Below are 15,499 nucleotides of genomic sequence, written 5' to 3' on the forward strand. Positions count from 1 at the left end.
CGTTTATTATGGGTTGTGTCTTATTATTGATATACATCTGCCCATTACTGTACATGATATATATATATATAAAATTTATTTACACAGAAATTACACACGTCTATGATATTCTCGAATACATTTCCATCGTAACTTCCAGTTGCAGCTTAGCATTTTAATCTCCATCAAATGTAATTCTAGATAACAACATGGAACCAAATTAATGGTTTGTAGTTTGAGGACATAATGTCTACACTATCTTCTGCCTTGTTTCATTACTCTTGTAAAACCTCTAGTTGCATATTTTTAAATTTCCAGTTTTTTTACTTATCTCATTGTGATAACAAGGTAATGACTCGACTGTATGATGAATAAAATTTGACGTTTTGCATGATTGCTTCCTCGAATCATTGACCTCTTTGTTATCACTGTAATATTTCCCCATTCTTTATATCAAAGCTGTTTTAGTAAATCTTTCCAGTTAACAGGTTCGTTAGATTCATATCTGTTTCATAAGTCCTTTTCTTTAGTAACGTATCTATAAATTACAACAAGAAAAAGTAGTTTTAGTTACGCGTCTCAGTGATGTTTTCACATGGCTGATTTAAATTAATATATTCAAATGTTACTTTCGCTTCTTTTGGTTTTAGGAATGTTGTGCATAGCGTAGGAGTTTAAAATATTGTAATATGTTTCCTTGTGTTAATTTTGAATAAGACTACAGAGGGTAAGCTGAAAGATGGAAAATAACAATAGACACTCAAAATCCATGGAAAGACATATTTGTGCCGCTGTATCAGGAAATAACAGGAGACCATAAGTTTCGCATCGTGTGCCAAGAAACAGATAATAATGATACAACTAAAACTTCATCTTATCTTAATATCTTTGTTAAGAAGACTTCTTCATTCGGAAATCTTTGTTCTGTTGCGTCTCTATATCAGCTTTCCGATATAATATACTCACTTCTATGACAAAATTAGGAACAAACATTGTGAAAAGGTTTCATAACACCAAAAACCAAATGATTAAACTCTTATGCACGCAGCTCATATTTTACATAAGAAATATTTCTAAAAACTTTTAATATGCTGTGATGAGATTTAATGTGTATTCAAGTTCCAAAACTGAGCTGTGTTTATTCAGTTACTTTCTATCAAAATTCGAGAACAGACTGTGTTTACTAAATTAGTGTGTAACAATGTTCCAGAATTAGACTGTTCATCAACTAATGTGTATCAAAATTTCATAAACGCCAGTGTTTATTGATTTATTTTGTACCCTTGAATTTTTTATTGAAGTATCGCTAGTTTAGTTGTAATTACTTTGATCTAAAGGTTTAATTCCATATTGAAAGAAGGTAATCCTTCTCTTTCTGTTTAGGCTAACAAATTGTCTCTGAAATGGACTTTATCACGTCTTGGTAAAATTAGATCAAAGACCGTAGACTGTCTGATTGCCTGTGTATAACTCATTATACACGTTTATTATAAAATGATATAATTTAGCTTAAGAATATGAAATGTATACAATATACAATCACGTAAGATTTAAGATACAGAAATTTAAGAAACCAGTTACTGTAAAAGATCTCTGTGACCAAAACAGGAGTTTGTAATTCCGTGGAAGATTTTCCAAACCGGTAATGAATTTTATTATTGTATTTCTTTCCGTCCCCATTTTTAGTTGTTTGTCTTTCATTTTAATGAACGTGCATCTAAGTTTCTTGAAAAGCTAACAATTGAAGATTCATAGAGAGTATTAAAATTAGTTCAGTGAACTTGGTTACAGCACGAGCAATCTGTGATGTTCTTACATTCGCCGATTTCCCTTCGTGATTTTTTGCGGATTAGTACGATTTTGTATACTCAAGAAGAAGTGGGCTAAAACACAAAAGCAGTGTCCTAAGCCATGATTTGAAGTTGAAAATCAGCATCTCAAACGTGCTGAATGATTTTGTTGGATAGAAAGGTACTTCATAGTTAGCAATAACAATCAAAGGAATAACAACGGAAGCAGCAGTAAAGGTGTCGCCACATCACAATGACAATCATTGAACAATAAAAGACGATGCTATATAGTTCATTATGCTTGTTTGTTTGCTTGTTTTTGGAATTTCGCACAAAGCTACTCGAGGGCTATCTGTGCTAGCCGTCCCTAATTTAGCAGTGTAAGACTAGATGGAAGGCAGCTAGTCATGACCACCGCCAACTCTTGGGCTACTCTTTTACCACGAATAGTGGGATTGACCGTCACATTATACACCCCCACGGCTGGGTGGGCGAGCATGTTTAGCGCGACGCGGGCGCGAACCCGCGATCCTCGGATTACGAGTCGCACGCCTTACGCGCTTGGCCATGCCAGGCCGTTCATTATGCACTCAAGACATAAAATAATATACTTGATATTAACTTTAACGTAAATCAATAAAATAAATTTATTATAGTGGTCATGGCGACAACTGCCGCACAGTTCTTTCCAGAGTAAATCAACCGCAACGATGACTTGTTTCGTCAATCTTGCTTGAAAATGATTTTATATATAACTTGTTTGTTAGTTAATTTGTTTGTTTTAGAGAAAGCCACACTGGGCTATCTGCTGTGTCCACCCGGATTTTAGCGTCGTAAGTCAGTAGACTTACTGCTGTCTCAACGGAGGATATCAAATCTCAAGACTTCTTTCATTAACACCTAAACGTGTTACATTTGATATTTGCCCTTCACAATTTTATGATATACAGAAATGAGTTCCTATCAACTACATGAATAGGAGGCTATATGAACGTTAACATCGTAAAACATACACATTATTACAAAATATATATATATATATTTGTATTTGTTTGAAGGTAAGCACAAAGCTACACAATGGACTATCTGTGCTCAACTCAATACGGGTACCGAAACACGGTTTCTAGCGTTGTAAGTCCGAAGACATATCGCTGTGCCTCTTGGAGGCAAGAAAATATGTAAAAATTTCAGAGGCTTAAACTTCAGATCAACTACTTAACCGAAACAACGAATTAGCTATTTTTATTTTACAATTTGTCTGTTTGCCTTTCTTTAGATCAGTAAATGTAAAGTGTCAATATTTTCAAAACATCACTATAAATTGCGTGAACTGTTTTTCATTGTACAAAATTATTTTCTGAAAAGCAAGCTTATAAAGACAACCACGGTAAATATTTATCAATTTCTTTTCATTTTCATGACGTATAAACCTTTGTTTCGTTTTGTTTGTTGTTAGGCACAAAGCTACACAATGTGATGTGCCAACAGCGTGTATCGAAACCATATTATTAGGGTTATAAACCTCCAGACTTACTTCTGAGATACCAGAGGTCGGTGGAGAAGCTATAATTTTGCTTCATTATTAAGTAATGTAAGTATTTCTAAATTACCCTTTTATGTTACTTTTTATTCGTTTTTCGAGTTATGAGTCCCCATACTATCGTTGAGCCACTAGAGGTCGGTATAGACGCTAGAATTTTGCATCATTATTAAGTAATGAAAGTATATCTGAATTAACTGCTCTCTGCTACTTCCAACAGAAATTTAAACATTTTTAAAGGATGATTATGCCCAAGAGACAGGAGGGACTCTACTGTTTCTTGTTCAATTTATAGTTATATTAAGTTCCTGGTTTGAAGTTATTAACGAAAGAAAAATAAATGCAGATTTTTGGGATTTTTTGACTCAGCTAATCCACGTGAATACTGAATGTTGATCACTCTCTGTATGAAGAACATTCCAGATCTTGAACTATCTCTTGTAATTACCCCATCCTCAGTCGTACTCAGACTGAAGGCCATTATTATGGCTGTTACTCAACAACACAGTTTTAGTTGTAACAAACTACTGCAAGGGCCCGTGAGGTCAATTTTATACTACGCATCTCAATAAACTTTCTGACGTCAGCTTTTGAGAACACATTTCAAGGAACCAAACAAAATAAAAATCTATAGTAGCTACAATGAAGGAACTTGCAGATGTGTTGTTCAATGGTATTACTGTGATTTCAGCCATACTTGTTATGTTAACAACTGTTGATTTCAAGATGTGGCTGAAAGCTTGTAAACTTAATAATCCCATTATAGAAATGTATTTATCAAAAAACTATGGCAGAAATAAGTTGTCATAAGTCTATTTCTGTTAGCATTGCACTTTGTGTGTGTATCTGTCTGTGAACGCATCTCCTCCTAAATGAGTTGCCCCCCCCCCCAGTGGTACAACGGTATTACTGCGGACTTGTATCGCTAGAAACCTGGTTTAGATAGCTTTGGAGGGCAGAACGTAAATAGCCCTTTGTGTAGCTTTCTGCTTGACAACAACAATCTAAACAATTTGATCGATCCAGACCAAACTTGAAATGTTAATTTAGCAGTCCAAAAGAAAACCAAATCCTTTTTCAAATTTCTCCTCGACTGAAAAATAAAAATAGTTTATAGAATAACTCTTATATTGTTACTCCAGTAGCTACTGTAAATAGCTGAGTTTGAATAAAACTTACATTACAAAAAATATTCTACAACTCAAAAAATTGTGAATAAAATTTTCTGAATTTTGGCTTGTTTCCCATAGTAACCAAAATATACAGTAATAAAATATCTAGATAGAATGCAGAGAATAAAAATATTGCTGCTGCCTAATTCTCCCATTCCGATTCACATTATCTAACTTCCAATTTATACTAGGGTTAGAATAAGCGCTTAAGCCTGAATTAGAGAAGTATTTCATAATTAAAATATTTTTAGGATATTTCTCACTTAATGCAAAATTCAGACAGTAAAAATCTTGACCACATATCTACTGTGAAATAGACTGCTTTGAACAAGAAGTGATGCAACTGTTTTGTCATTTCTGCCTAGTTTCTCGGCTCAACTGTTACACTTCTTCATTTCCGACCCAATTCCGCTGTTTTTCAACAAGTTTCTTGGAAAATGAACTTGACTGAAAATCTTCACAAATATAATACTTATTTCTAACAAATTTATTCCTCTTTTCCTCATTTTCAAGAGAGAGAGGGAAAAAAGACGGGAGAATGCAATGCGGTCACCTTAAAGCAACCTACAAAACTTTTTTAAGTTAAGATATTTAAAATGCACTACAAGAGCTTCAAAGTCCATTATAGACTAAAAATTTACGTCGATATGTAACTTTCACTGGATCTTTCGAGCTTTCATCAAAAGAAGAGCTGAGTAGGAAGTTAACGGCTCAAAAATTAACCAAATTAAACATGTACATAATTAAAAAGTGAGATTAACCCTCTGTATAAAAACATCCAGTCTGCAATAATAGGTTTAATGTTTATTTAAATTATTCTCTTAAGTGATATAACATAAACGCGTTTTATTATTGTTATTATATTGTTTATTTCCGAGTTGAAATAGCTTATTAGTCCTGTAACTCAGGACTTTTAGTAACCTACCTCACTTTTATATAACCACTATGTTCTCCGTGTGAACAGAATTATGATAGCAACACAAATAACAACGTAAAGACGAATGCAGTACAAATATTATCAAATTCCATATCTTAGAGACGGTAACTTACTATATTTGTAGTAATAATACACCACAATTTGTTGACAGCGGTAACTCGTTATGTTTGTAGTAATAATATACCACGATATGTCGATAATGGTAACTTGCTGTGTTAAGCAATAATATATCACGTGATGTTGACAGTGATAATTCGCCACATTTATAGTCACAACATATCACATGACTACAACGGTAGCTCGCTTTGTTTTCAGTAATAAAATATCACATGATGTTGATAAAGATGGCTCACTGTTTGTTGTAATAATATATCACGTGATGTTGACGACGGTAGCTTGCTACGTTTATAGTAATAATACACCGCAAGACGAGGACAATGGCAGCTTGCTATGTTTGTATCACGTGGCATATCGTTGTGAGTTTTTAAACGCACGGCTGTCCAACTAGGAAACTGCACTGATTAAAGTTGCTTGCAAAACATAACAACGTATTCATCGTCAACAACTCAAATTCTCCGCAAGACTTTTACATATTTGCTATCAAAGACAATTCACATAAACTACTTATGCATCAACAGATATCACAACAATGTGGATTTCCATTGTTCGAAAGATGTTCAATAGTGTTTTTCCATCGTTAATGGCTGGTATTCAGTATAGCCGTGTTTCGAGTGGTATCCTTGGAATATACTTTCGTATCGGATTCGTTATTATGATGACTTCCTTCTCTGAAGGTAGAAACTTCATAGCACATATATGTTGAATATTACTCAGAGCCGATAATTAATTACTATATATTGTAACAATATAGCAATTCTCGCTTTTTAAATTATGATTATTATTATAAGGCATATTATGATATAAATTTGTAAATAGGAAAAAAGTGAGATGAGGTGATCCGCATCTATAAAACGGCCACCTTTGTATATCAATTTTATGACGTGCTGCCATCTCGTGTGATTTATACGTAACTATTCTTTACCTGACCCAGTTCGTAAACACATTGGTAAACGAATGTGAATATGGATAAACAAAGTGCGATATCAGGTTTTGATTTTTCAGCAACTTTGGATCAAGATAAGCACTTTATGCGTTTATGGTTACAAAATAAATATTGCAAACAATGAAAAATGTTAAATAGGCGATTATGTGTGTGTTTTCTTATAGCAACCCCTGATTTTAGCGTTGAAAATCCGAAGACATACCGCCTCACTAGCGGTGGGCCGCCGATTGTGTTATCAAAAGAAACACAATTCAAGTTCACTGAATTTTATCATGTGAATTTATTATACAGTGAATGACTTGAAGTTACTTAACCCATATCAATGGCGTATATTTCTGCTATAGGTGACGGCAGTATTGTCCAACACTGGTACCCGCGTTCTCTAACGTTATTAACTTGAATAATACGCCACTTGCAAATGGCGCATATCCTTCCCGATTTCTTCAAGCTGTATTTAAATGATATTTTGATGTAGTTGCTAAATGTATATTTCAAACTGCAGTTGTTATGGATCAGATGGAACCATTTTACCCGACCATGAATACCGTCTTCTTTACACTTACAGGTAAAACAGCCCCCAGTCACAAGAAGTGCATTTTCTAATATCTAAAAGAATTCTATGTCCAAATTTCATTTTAATGATAATGGTCATTTATAATAAAACAGTGTTTATTTTACAACCGTTCTTTACTTTTTCATGATATTTATCTAAGTGTTACAAACCACAAAAAGTTAATGTGGTCCTCTTACCCCACTTCCCCTGAATTAAATTACATTATTTTTCCGTCCAGTCTTTTGCTGAAAATAAATGAAAAGAGACCGAGAAAAACACATTTTATGATTGAAGGGAAAATTTAATGAATGTATTTCTGAGCAGCTTCGCCATCAAAAATATTTTTATTTTAAATTCCTCAAATTTGGTAGCTAAATATTCGACTTTACATAATTTGAAATATACGTCAAGCTATAATAGAAATCACTGATTTTATTGGACTTTTTAAAAAGACACGTTTTAATTTTAATTCAAATATTATTTACAAGTTCTAGTAATTATCACGCGCCATGTAAAGAAGGAGATATTTTTTCTCTTTTTTTTCATCCGCAACACATTGTTACTTGAGTGTGCTCCCTCTAACCCTTATTATCCCACTTTTGGCAGTTTACCGGTGAACTCCTGAGTTCATAACGCTAAGAATTGGGAATTAATACCCTTGGTGTGCCCAGTGCAAAGCTACGTAATAGGCAAAACAAATTAATTTTCTAAACCCTCTGTAATTTTGTGATGTAATTCGTTGGCATTGCATTTAGAGGGAATATAAAATACATTCCGTGACAACCAGTTATGATTCTTGCTTGCATAAAAATAAAACTCACCAATTATATCACGAACGGGAGTAAATGATATTGGAAGTAGTCATAGCTATCAAAACTAGTCCTGTTCAAGTAAAACTTCATTTCAACTTCATTCAAATCGAGCAAAACCCATAAAATATTGTATTCAAAACGAGATGGTTTTGATGGTAACCATATAAAGTTAATGAAACTATAAATATGTTTTTAAAAACTTTCTCTTGAGGTTTGCTATGGTTAGCTTGAGTTTCAAGAGCTATGAAAGATGTTTGCTTAGTGTCTGAGAAAACTCCGATATTTCGTTATAAGTCATCTGTTAATATAAGAAATAAGGCTTTTAAACTATTCTCCTCGTAATTTTATAAACAGCCTCTGCCTAAATGGAGCTACAAGCCTTCAACATCATCAACTTTTAACCGAAAGTTCTAGCAACTGGATTCTAATTCTCTTTCTTTGATTATGAAAAGGAAAGAGAAAAAAGTCACAGATACTCTGCTTTGTTATTATAATGTAAGTAAACTCATACACGATGTGAATAGTTGTAATATTTTGTGATCTTATATCAAAGTAAAGTAAGAAAAAACTGAAATTTATAGTTCTATTAAATTGTTTATGGGGTAGAAATGGCAACATAATTTAATACTGTTAAAACCATTGGCCTTTTAAAATCAAGTGTTAATGTCTATTCCACTTTGTTAAAGGATCTGTATATTAATGTGAACATTTACAGAGTCGATGTCATGCAGTCTTCTTAGAGCGCAAATCTAAACGACTGATAACTATTATTATGAATATAAAGACTTCTGAAATAATAAGTGAATACAACATTTAAAAAATTTAATATTCAAGAAATTGTAACCGGCTATTTATACAAACAACACATTTGTGTTAAATATGAATATCTAATGAAAGAAAGAGTGTAACTAAAAAAAAATACATTCTATTATCTTGAATGATTAAGATTCCATATAGTTAGGCCTAGTAGACAGTATATTTCTACTGCTGTATAGGTCCACCTTACAAGCACCTTTGATATTGGAAGACATACTACAATTCCTATTACGTAATATGTTCTCATATATTACTCAGGTTTCCTCGATTTACATATATGAGAATGTTTCACAAAACTGTTTTTCTTTTTTGCCATTAGGAAAGGGATTATATTTCACACAGCAATAATAAAGCTTTTAGAGAAATCGTGTACAATTTACAACACAAAGTATTAACGGTTTTATTTCAAAACTTGAACTAATAAAGCTACGTCTGAAAATAAGCCATCTATTTTACAAAGTTTCCTGGGGAAATGTAAAGTCACCCCATCTATAGGTTTAATTTGCTGATAAATAAGGTTTTCATTGGCAGTCTATGTTTACAAATTTGGTAAGAAGTTGGATATTGTTCTTTATCAAATCAAACACGTGATTAAAATGTGCGATATATAAATACTATTTAAAAAAAAAAGAGAGAAAGGAAGAGAGAAATCGCAGATTTCTAATAGAAAAATTACTTACAAGGTAAAAATATAACCCAAAATTATTGTTCATTTCGAATCTTTATTCGATATTAACAATTGAAATGGGCAGATGTTTGTCATTTCTGGTCTTCTCAATAACCTCACTTAAAGGAACCTTTTTTTTTCTGAGAAAAAACAGTAAAACCAGATAAAAAATATATTTATCTTCTGAAATTTAAAAGTTTATCCAATTGTTGAGTAATAGCTCAGCGAATTTTGAAAGAAAATCATTTCACCTTCCTCTCAATTTTTGCCTTGTTTGTTCCAAAGTGAAAAACGTTTCGGTAATTTTCAAAACGCCCATAAAATGTAACTTCACAATTAGTGCGAAATTGGAAAGCCGTCCTGAAATACATTTCGTATTTGAATGAGATACTTTGCCATACATTCTTAAAAATCTAACTTTGTAGTTATGACACTCTTTTTGAGTTGTGGGATCGAATTTCGTCACCGAATATACTAGTCCTTTCAGTCATGGGAAGAGTTAAAAGATGACAGCAAATATCAATATACGTGGATAAAGAATAGCCCAAAAGTCGGCGGTAAGTAGTATTCAATAACAGTCATCCTTCTAGTCTAGCACTTCAAAATTAGGGATGGCTAGCTTGGACAGCTTTGTGTGAAATTCAACAAAATAAACAGAAAAACATATAAAAATTATTAATCATATTCAAAAATATGAATATGTAAATCACGCTTGAAAAACGAATTACTATGAATCTTCCAGCACAAGTATTATAGTAAAAACATGAACATACATTATAATTACTGGCCTTAAACAAGTAGGTATTATATATATAAAAAAAATATGAAAGTTATTATTTCAGCACGAACTATTCACACGCGGTGTAACACATTCATAACTAGGTAAACAGACTGTCAATTGTAGTATCAATACATGCTAAATGAGATGGGTTGAGCACTAGATGGTAATCTCAGGGTTTACAATGACGCCCTCTCGTGGAATACGAACGCTACACAGAATTTCTTCACTGATTTTACCAGCAGTCTTATACTTCCTGATGAAGACCTTCCATAGTTGCTGCTTTCAGTTTCATAGGAAAAAAAAAAGAGAGAGATCGAAATTCTGACAATTGGGCTGTTATGTGTTTGACAAAGGAGTTCTTCTCCTGAGAGTTTGTCAGCTTCATCGTTTAACTTCACTCCTGCATGGCCTAGCACATACATTTCAGTGAAGGTCTTACCACGCAGTTGCTTTACCTTCTGACATCCACCTTGGTACACAACACTTTGAATTTTACATAATACTGCCTGCGAATCAGTTACACATATTTACTAAAATGTTTAACATGGTGTGCAGTATATTTATATTAATCAGTGTGTGTGTATGTATTTGTAAATAAATCATTATTTATTATTTGTTTGTTTTGGAATTTCGCACAAAGCTACTCGAGGGCTATCTGTGCTAGCCGTCCCTAATTTAGCAGTGTAAGACTAGAGGGAAGGCAGCTAGTCATCACCACCCACCGCCAACTCTTGGGCTACTCTTTCACCAACGAATAGTGGGATTGACCGTCACATTATAACGCCCCCACGGCTGGGAGGGCGAGCATGTTTGGCACGACGCGGGCCCGAACCCGCGACCCTCGGATTACGAGTCGCACGCCGTACGCGCTAGGCCATGCCAGGCCCCATTATTTATTAAACCGTTCAAAACATTATGTGATATATCTATAGGAATTACCCATTTAATTGTCAAAACAGTTAATATCGGGTTAGACCACGTATACTCTCGATGACAAATAGCCTTTATTCGCATTTCGCAAATTCCTAAATATATTTTCTATGATTTTAAGTCGTTCGTTGAGTCTAAGAGTAAAGGTCAGAAATTTTGTCCCCAAATGTCGGCAGGAGATTACTGTGGTAGATTTCGGGTTTACCAGCAGCTTGTTGTCACAGTACTTCTTAGTGGTGAAAGTGTATTCATTTCGAATACCAATACTAAATAGCTAGTTAAAGAAGGATTAATAATGATGACCCTACTAAAAGTGTACTCACTATAATTCAACTCTGAAAATCCTTGTTCTTAAGCATATTTTTCTAGGCTAATCATTATATGACTACATTTCTTCATTTATAGAGTTCAACTAACCATCTAGCAAGCCACACAATTAGTATATTTATAATACGTAAATAAATGAAGTATTCTCTTTATAGAGGTCAAATAATCATCTGACACTCCACACGACCAGTCTGTTTGGGACATATAAACAAAATATGTATTATACTTACAGAGCTCATACAAACCATCGACATGCCATGTGGTCGGTCTATTTGGAATAATTAAATAAAGTGTTGTACCAATACGTATCTGGAAAGATAAAGTAGCTTGTCAATATACTGTTGGACAGTCAAAAAATTACAAAATTTGTACAAAATTTAAGAACAAATTATATGGAAGCCAAAGTGATATTGCTTTCTTTTTTATTTAATTATGTGAAATATAACAAGTACTTAGAGCAATATTTCGGTTTATTAATTATGCATATATCAACAAATAGTGGGATTGATTGAACAATATAACGCCTTTATAGTTGAAAGGGCGAACATAAGTTGGTGTGACCGAGAATCAAATCCACGATCCTCAGACCCTAACCACTTGGCCATGCCAGGCCAAATCTAAGTTAACGGATGCACTTTAACGACAGAGAGTACTTCTAAATAAGGGCCCGGCATGGCCAGGTGGGTTAAGGCGTTCGACTCGTAATCCGAGGGTCGCGAGTTCGAATCCCCGTCGCACCAAATATGCTCGCCCTTTCAGCCGTGGGGTGTTATAATGTGACGGTCAATCCCACTATTTGTTGGTAAAAGAGTAGCCTAAGAGTTGGCGGTGGGTGGTAGCTGCCTTACCTCTAGTCTTACACTGCAAAAATAGAGACGGCTAGCACAGATAGCCTTCGTGTATCTTTGCGCGAAATTCAAAAAAACAAACCATTCTAAATAACAGAATATCTTATTATGAATAGATTCCATGTTAGACTGAGAGGGTACTTCGTTATATACACGAAAACAATAACGTCATCCTTTTCAATACGCAAGCGCCACTTACGCCATTAGCTGTTCTCACTGAAAGTACGGAGAGCGTAACCACTTGTAAAACGTATACACTGAACACAAGAGACACCTTTTCAATACAAGCAGTGAAGTGCGCCACTTACAAGAGCCATTAGCTGTTCTCACTGAAAGTACAGTGATAGGTCATATACAGAGCGTAACCACTTGTAGTGTCATATACAAAGTGTCATATTCGACACAGTGATAGTGTCATATACACTGAACACAAGAGACACAGTGATAGTGTCATATACACTGAACACAAGAGACACAGTGATAGTGTCATATACACTGAACACAAGAGACACAGTGATAGTGTCATATACACTGAACACAAGATCAAACATACACTCAGAGGTCACTTTATTAGTACACCTGCTCTTTAACAGCAAATCATGTGGCTGCAACTCAATACATAAAGCATCCAGACAAAGTCAAGAGGTTCAGTTGTTGTTCGACCAAACATTACAGTGGGGAAGATGCGTGATCTAAGCGACTTTGACCATGGAATGATTATTGGTGCCACGTGTGGTAATCCAGCATCTCTAAAACTGCTGACTTCTTGGAATTTTACCGCACTACAGTCTCTTAGAGTTTACAGAGAATGGTACGAAAAACAAGAAAACATCCAATGAGCGACATTTCTGTGGGTGAAAACACCTTGTTAATTAGAAAGTCAGAGAAAAATGGCCAAACTCGTTTAAGCTGACAGGAAGGCTCCAAATTCTCAAATAATCACTCTTTACAACAGTGGCGTGCATAATGTTATCTCTGAACGCATTACGTACGCTGTGGCTGACCATATGCCAACCTATATGGCCACACTCTGTCCGTTTTCCAGTAGCTACTTCCAGCAGAATAATGCGCCACGTCACAAAGCACGCATCATCTCAACCTGAATCCATGAACATGACAGTAACTCCAGTGTACTCCAACGGCCTGCACAGTCCCCAGATCTCATTCCAATAGAGCATGTTTGAGATGAGGTGGAACGGGAGGTTTGCAGCATGAATGTCTGCAGGAATTGTGTAACACTGTCGAGTCAGCATGGACCACATTCCCAAGGAATGTTTACAGCACTTTGTTACATCCATGCCACGAAGAACTTATGTTGTTCTGGAGGCAAAAGGAGGTCCTACCCAGTACTAGAGAGGTGTACCTAATAAAGTGTAGGTCTCCAACATTACCTCCAATGTTAAAGTCCAAAAATACCTAACAGGGGCACACATCTCGACTGTGTATAACCTTTACACGAAATAAAGTATAAAGTGGATATGTAAGCTGTCTAAAACCACGTATATCTGAAAATCTGGAAATTTTCGTAAAGCAAACAGTTTCACTTTTTCTACGTTAAAAGACAAAATATGATGCTCCTTCAAATACCACATTTCAGGTACTTGAATACTCCTGTGTGTTATTGTAAAGGAACAACTGAAAAAACACATGAAACCACTATATACAGGATGAATGATTTTGGTTTGGTGTTGAATTTTAAGGTCTACTTAACCATGGATTTACCTAGAGAACGTGAGGCGTATAGAACCTATGTAGGCCAGGTTGATTGTTTGTTTGGTTTGTTTCTTTTGAATTTCGCGCAAAGCTACACGAGGGCTATCTGCGCTAGCCGTCCCTAATTTAGCAGTGTAAGTCTAGAGGGACGACAGATAGTCATCACCACCCACCGCCAACTCTTGGACTACTCTTTCACCAACGAATTGTGGGATTGACAGTCACATTATAACGCACCCACAGCTGAAAGCGCGATCATGTTTGATATGACGAGGATTCGAATCAGCGACCCTCAGATTACGAGTCACTTGCCTTAACCACCTGGCCATGCCCGACCTAAGATGAATGATTAATCACTTCTATTTGAGATCACGTAACGAATCGTCAGGTATCTTATTTTCATAATAAAGGGAGCGAGAGGGACGGCGGGTTGATATCATGTTATAACATTAGTTTTATACCACATACTGCTATTCCCAAGTAGGGACTGGAATTTTAAACGTCACACAACAAGCTTGATTTGTGCCCCGTCTACCTTGTAATATATACAATCTCAGATGTGAAGACCAATATATAACGAAGTGATATTAGTTTATTTTGCCATTCGGTAAACATTTTCTTAATAATAGGTTTCGGTAACGCACAAGTTTTACAGTAGAACACTAATGAATTGATATGGTATTATCGAAGAAAATTATAATCTTCAAAGTACAACAGACATTAAACATACATCATGGATAAGTACACAAAAGAAATTGAGATTCTAACATTATCTAAATTTTCAGAAAATGTTTGTGAAGATAAAATTGTCGTGGGGGTGTAGCTCAGTGGTAGAGCATTCGACTGCAGATCGAGAGGTCCCTGGTTCAATCCCGGGCGCCCCCTAACCTTTTTTTTTCCCTTCCTATATGTAATTTTACAAGCAAATATGAAATTACTAAAGTTACATATTCATAAAATACATATAAGATTGGAAGTTACTTTTAATAAATAATAACATAATATGAATAACAACAAATATAGTATTACAAAAATTAAACATTTTGATTTCTAACTTGTTTTCGTTAGTTACCAATTTTTACATGTGTACCCAACGTGTTTTTTCTTCTTACCTCAACTCTTATATCAAGATTACTTTTCTCTCACTGTTTTGTTAGGATTATTAACCAATAAAAGAACTGCTATTGACGAAAACGTTCATCGTACGATAGTTGACCATTTCTGTTCGTCTCACTATATATTGAATATTTTATTTTTTTCCGTTTCAAATAATCTTAGTACTTGTTATCACTTAATGCGGCCCGGCATAGCCAGGTGGTTTTAGGCATTCGACTCGTAATCTGAGGATCACGGGTTCGAATCCTAGTCGCACCAAACATGCTCGCCCTTTCAGCCGTGGGGGCGTTATAATTTTACGGTCAATCCCACTATTCGTTGATAAAAGAGTAGCCCAAGAGTTGGCGGTTGGTGGTGATAACTAGCTGTCTTCCCTCTAGTCTTACACTGCTAAATTAGGGACGGCTAGCACAGATAGCCCTCGAGTAGCTTTGTGCGAAATTTAAAAAAACCAA

At 34.9% G+C, this 15,499-nt stretch overlaps 1 non-coding gene across 1 annotated transcript; it reads left to right on the forward strand.

Annotated features, from left to right (window-relative positions):
• The first annotated feature begins 14,741 nt into the window (after positions 1–14,741).
• TRNAC-GCA (transfer RNA cysteine (anticodon GCA)) lies at positions 14,742–14,813 on the forward strand. Its single transcript has one exon. It is a non-coding gene; the product is annotated as a tRNA-Cys (tRNA).
• Positions 14,814–15,499: the final 686 nt, after the last annotated feature.

The sequence above is a fragment of the Tachypleus tridentatus genome, chromosome 9 (genome assembly GCF_004210375.1).
Source record: "Tachypleus tridentatus isolate NWPU-2018 chromosome 9, ASM421037v1, whole genome shotgun sequence".
In the NCBI taxonomy this organism is placed as follows: Eukaryota; Metazoa; Arthropoda; class Merostomata; order Xiphosura; family Limulidae; genus Tachypleus; species Tachypleus tridentatus.